Below are 5,767 nucleotides of genomic sequence, written 5' to 3'. Positions count from 1 at the left end.
AAACAAGAAACTTAAAGAGATGAAACGCATGTCGGGACTACAAAGAAGAGGTATTTCATCCTAACAGAAAAGGGGATGGACTTTAATGATGAAATCAAAGAGACCAAACAAGAACTAAACGCTTTGGCGGAAATAAAGAGCAAAGGCATCATAATAAGAAGCAGAGAAAGAGAAATAGAAGAAGGGGAAAAATGTACACGCTACTTTTAAAAAAAAATTATGAGCAAAAATGATGGGCTTTTTAAACTTCAAAACGAAAACGGGCAAATAACAAAGGAAAGTAGTGAAATAACCAAATTAGTTGAAGACTACTACAAAAAATTATATGAAAAGAAAGAAACACATGAGAATTAAATGGGGCATGTATTAGATCATATTTCAAGATCAGTGCGTCAAGACCCCTTTTTAACATCGGACTTTACCCAGGACCAACTGAATGATTGCATAAAGACTATGAAAAAAGGCAAATCACCCGGGGAGGACGGGCAACCTCGAATTTTACCGGACTTTTTGGGATATTTTAGCACCAGATCTGATTACTGTTTTTAACGAATTTTCCATTAGAGACAACATGCCAGACAGTTTCAGAATAGGGATAGTTACTCTATTGCACAAAAAAGGAGACAAAATTGACTTAAAAAACTGGCGACCCATAAGGCTTTTAAACGTGGACTGTAAAATTTTCAGCAAGCTTCTAGCAACACAAATGTCTGTAGTCTTGGGAGACTTGGTTGATCCAGACCAAACCTGTGCCATTGTGGGAAGGAAGATCAGCGACAGTCTCATGCTGATCCGTGACACCATTTGTTATGCGAGAGACAGAAACATGCGACTAGCGGTCCTAAACCTAGACTTTGAAAAAGCCTTTGATCGAGTCTCGCACCAATACCTCTTCAGGGTATTGCAAAAATGTGGTTTTCCCCAAAAATACATCAAGTGGGTAGGACTGCTATACCGAGACATCTACAGCAAATTCATGATTAACGGGAATTTATCGGAAGCAATCGAGATCAACTGCGGTGTACGTCAAGGTTGCCCTATGTCTCCCCTTCTCTATGTTCTTTGCATTGAACCTTTGGCACAAATGTTAAGAAAAGATAGATTTGTCGAAGGGATCAATATCCCAGGAAGTGGGGGACAAATTACCAAGTGTGTTTTGTACATGGATGATTTTAATATTTTATGTACTGACCGCGCATCTGTTGGAAGAGCCCTTGACTTGACTGACCTGTTTGGGAAGGCGTTTGGGTCAAGGCTAAATAGAGAAAAGTCACAAGTGAAGTTTTATGGAACGTGGAAAAAGACAGAAAAGGCAGGACTCCCACTGACGGTGTTAAAGACAGACCAGAAAATCCTAGGGATAAAATTCAATGCAGATGGAGGAGGCGAGACCAACTGGGTTGACGTGACAAGGAAAGTTAAGCAAAGACTTGTTTTTTGGTCACTAAGAAAACTGACAATAGAGGGGAAGGTCCTAATCATCAAAGCGATCATCCTCCCACTGCTTTTATCAATCAGTTTAGTTTTTATGCCCAAAAGAAACGTGCTGTTACAACTGGACCGAGCCCTCTTTTGCTTTGTCTGGGGCTCAAAGTGGGAAAGGATAAAAAGAGATACAATGAAAAAGAAAAAGGAAAAAGGGGGAAAGGAGTGCCTGATCTACAGCTTTTCCTGGGAAGCAAATATGTCTCTCTCCACTTCCAAAACGCTGTGGGCCCACTCAACAACCCGAAAAGTCAAGCGATGACCCGGTTCTGGATGGGCTCATATTTGCGGAAGCTAAAGCTTGTACCAAACAATCGTTTGATTCCAGTTTCATTTAACTTGCCACCAACACATCTCTTTATTCGGGATTTTTTAAAGAAGTTTGATTTAGAAACACAAGAAAGTCACACTTTACAAAACCACAGGGCCCTTATTGCTATTGTGCAAGAGCGTGCAACAGTAAGTCCTGTGCGGGGGCTTGCGTTTGGCGAACCTACAACGGTTTGGGTTACGGGGCTACACTGTGGGGGTCCCGGAAGCAACGGCCTGGGTTGTGGAAAGTAGAAGTAAGAAGGGAGAGGACCCACAAAGAGGACTGGAGGATGCTGCTTGGGAGGGTGGGATGACAGAGCTATGCCCTTGCACAATAGTTTTGCCCTTTACACTTTGGTTAACTACTATTAAAAGATAATAACTCTGAAATTGTTTAATTGATGTTGAAAATGTCAGAAAAAAGTGTTAAAATATCGTCATGTCATATTGTCAGATATAACAAAATTGTGAAAATGCTTGATGGCTGTTGAGATCGTCGTATTTGTTTTGCTGCTGTTGGTGTCGGTGGATTTGTTCAAAACAAAGACAATCGACTTTGGCCTGGACGAATCTATTGACACTAACAAAGATGTTATACAACGAAATTGTGAATACGCTTGATTGCTATTAAGATTTTAGAGAAGGGTTGTTCAAACCTCACATTGTGTTTGCTGTTAAACGTCATATTGAAATATAATATTGTGAATGTGCTTGATTGCTGTTGAGATTGACAAGATTGTTTTCTGTTATTAGTGTCAATGAATTTGTTCAAACCATTAATTGCTGTTAAAAATGTTGAAAAAATTGTTAAAATGTCATATTGTCAGATATAACGAAATTGTGAATATGCCTAATTGCTGCTAAAATTATCGAGAAAAATTGTTCAAACCTCACATTGTTTATTTGTTGTTAATAGTGTCAATAAAATTGTTTAAACCCAAAAAAATGGATAATGAATAACGAAGATAGAACAATAACCCTTAAACCCCCCCCCTCCTGTAACCAACTATGCAGTTACAATCGTGTTCAAGATTTGTGAACAATCTATGAAGAGCCATGATCTTTGATTTTTGCAATCCGGAGATGGAATAAGAGCTTGCTCTGTCCACTCCACGCATCGGCCCGGTATTGCAGTACCTCCGGGAACGGTGCATTCGCAATGATCGCAGCAAGGCTTTAAGGCTAGGACCTTAGCTTGGCCTTTTGGCTGAGAGTAAGTGTCCCGGCTCCTAGGCTTTGTAGCGCATTATGAACTGACCGATAATGGATAATGAATAACGAATATAGAACAATAACCCTTAAAAATCCCCTCCTGTGGTTCTGATATAACTGGGAGGAGACGGTCATGCTTTGTCCACTCCACGCATCGGCCCGGTATTGCAGTACCTCCAGTAACGGTGCATTCGCAATGATCGCAGCAAGGCTTTAAGGCTAGGACCTTACCTTGGCCTTTTGGCTGAGAGTAAGAGTCCCGGCTCCTAGGCTTTGTAGCGTATTATGAACTGACCGATAACGGATAATGGATAATGAATAAAGAAGATAGAACAATAACCCTTAAAAAATCCCCCCCCCCCTGGTCAGTTGTGGTTCTGATCTTGTATACGATCACTGGCCTGGTATTGTAGTACCTCCGGGATCGGTGCATTCGCAATGATCGCAGCACGGCTTTGGGGCTAGGACCTTAGCTTGGCCTTTTGGCTGAGAGTAAGTGTCCCGGCTCCTAGACTTTGTAGCGTATTATGAACTTGCCGATGATGGATAATGAATAAAGAAGATACAACAATAACCCTTAAAAAATCCACCCCCTAACCCCCCACGCCCTCGCTTCTTTAGCTTGGCCTTTTGGCTGAGAGTAAGAGTCCCGGCTCCTTGGCTTTGTAGCGTTTTATGAACTGACTGATAACGGATAATGGATGATTAATAGAAAAAATAGAACAATAACCCTTAACCCCCCCAATAGTTACTAAATACTGAATTGTGGCATTCATACAAGTTAGTAAAAACACAGCACTATGAACAGCAAATTTTAGGCAAAAACTGCAAGTCTTTACTACTCTGCATAAAATCTGATTTGAAATAAGATATTCTTGTCTGGACATTTTGCAAAGGATGTTTTTTTTAAAAATTCAACAAAAATATATTAAACCCTTCAATGTTCCACCGGTCTGCCGTCAGACTGTTGATAAAGTCTTGTCTTTACGATGTCACTAGTCACTGAAATACTTTGTTATAAAATTGGAAAGCCTAAACTAATCACAGAATCTCAGAAAGTTAGGGTTAGGGTTAGTATGAATGGGGATGTGTTTTACTCTTGATTTTGATTGTCTATTTGTTATGCAAGCGATCAAACAAAACTTCCGAGCTCAAAAACAACGCTTCTTTGATATATTCGCATTAAGTAAAAGATTTTCCATGCTTTGCTATATAGTGAGCAATGGCGCTTTTAGAAGTGACAGTGGTTTTCAGGATCTGTGTTTGTTTGCCGTAACCTGGACACAGCGCGTTTCAATGTCACCGCCTTGTCAGACTCGTCCTTGAATTCATGTTCATGATTCGTTACGTATTGACGTTTAATACTTGATGTGCGAGGTACAACACTCTCAAGGCATAATGCACAAAGAGCATGGTCATTTTTTGCACAAGGCCCCAGTCATTTGCCCATGCTGGCTGAAAAGAACAACATTTTTTGCTGGAAAAGCCGCCATGATTCATTCGGTTATCGCGCGCCTGTGTTTCGTTGGCTGGGTTACAACACAGATCTCTTCCCCTCTCCTCGGCACCGCACAGACACACGCTCACAAACGGAGCAGAGGAGGAGGGGCGTGACCGTAAAGCCTCTAAACAACACGCCGCACAACTGAAAATGTCTAAATTTCAGGTAAATGCGCGAAAAACAAAAAATCATTATTATTTTGCCGTGCGCTCGCGTGCCACTGGGTAACCCCTCACGTGCCACTGCTGTATTTACTCGTCATCATTCATGCAATGTTTGTGTTGCGTCTTCTACAAGCCACGTGAACTCTTTCCACGATGCTTTTAATGTACGTTTACGTTTTGCAGCGTCATAAATTTTAGCTTCTTTTGAATCTTTCTTCTGGGACTGAGGTTTTGGCTTGATTCCTAACCACTTATCCATTTTTCTTGTTTTCTCTGTTGTGTGTATTTTAGAAAATGAAATGCAAATGCACGACCTTATAACGCTCGGGAGAGTCCGGAAGCACGAAGTTATTTGATGCAGGCTTCTGATCGGTTGCCGAGTATGCAAATTGCCAAATGAACCGAAATTTCCAAACCGAACAAAGATTTTGAAATCGGAATAAAGCAAAAGTTTGATTTAAAAAAAAACAACCTTTTTTTCCCTTGAAAAAGTTGTCGGCCACCCGGGCGGAGATGTTTTGTAAGTTGTACGCCCGACGTAAAAGATGCACGCCCCGGGCATCCGGGCAGACGTTATTTTAGACACTGGTCTAACAAGATGGTCAGTAGGGTCAAACGAACTACTTGCTTTCTTGATCCGTTTCTGGCTTTACTGGTGAAAGATCTGTTTGGGATCTCATGACCTTCAGTTTTAAATATGATTAATATATCGCTATCCTGGGGTATTGTTCCTGTAGCCTTTGAGTCTGCTGTCATTAAACCCACGCTTAAGCAACCTTACCTTGACCTGGAAAGTGTAGGTAATTATAGGCGAGTGTCATATCTGCCATTTTTTGCAAAATTACTTGAAAAGGTCGTTGCAATGCAGCTTTATGACTTTATGCCGGAAATTAATCTTTGAGACTGTCCAGTGAGCATTTAGAGAAAATCACTCTCCTGAGATAGCCCAGGCTAAAGTAACCAATGATCACCTCTTTGCAAAAGATTCTGGTGCCTTGTCAATGTTACTGCTGCTGGATCTCAGTGCTGCTTTTGATACTGTGGCCCAAAACATGGTATTTGTTCGTCTGGAATGCATCGGTATCTTGGGGAC

The 5,767-nt window shown here is 41.1% G+C and overlaps 1 pseudogene; it reads left to right on the top strand.

Moving 5' to 3' along the window:
* Positions 1 to 2,816: 2,816 nt before the first annotated feature.
* LOC148345680 (U2 spliceosomal RNA) lies at positions 2,817 to 2,956 on the top strand (annotated as a pseudogene).
* Positions 2,957 to 5,767: the final 2,811 nt, after the last annotated feature.

Source organism: Urocampus carinirostris, unplaced genomic scaffold, assembly GCF_059441175.1.
Source record: "Urocampus carinirostris isolate Australia breed hairy pipefish unplaced genomic scaffold, RoL_Ucar_1.0 HiC_scaffold_34, whole genome shotgun sequence".
NCBI classification, from domain to species: domain Eukaryota; kingdom Metazoa; phylum Chordata; class Actinopteri; order Syngnathiformes; family Syngnathidae; genus Urocampus; species Urocampus carinirostris.
The sequence above is the reverse complement of the archived record's forward strand: the minus strand, read 5'-3'. Positions and strand labels throughout refer to the sequence as shown.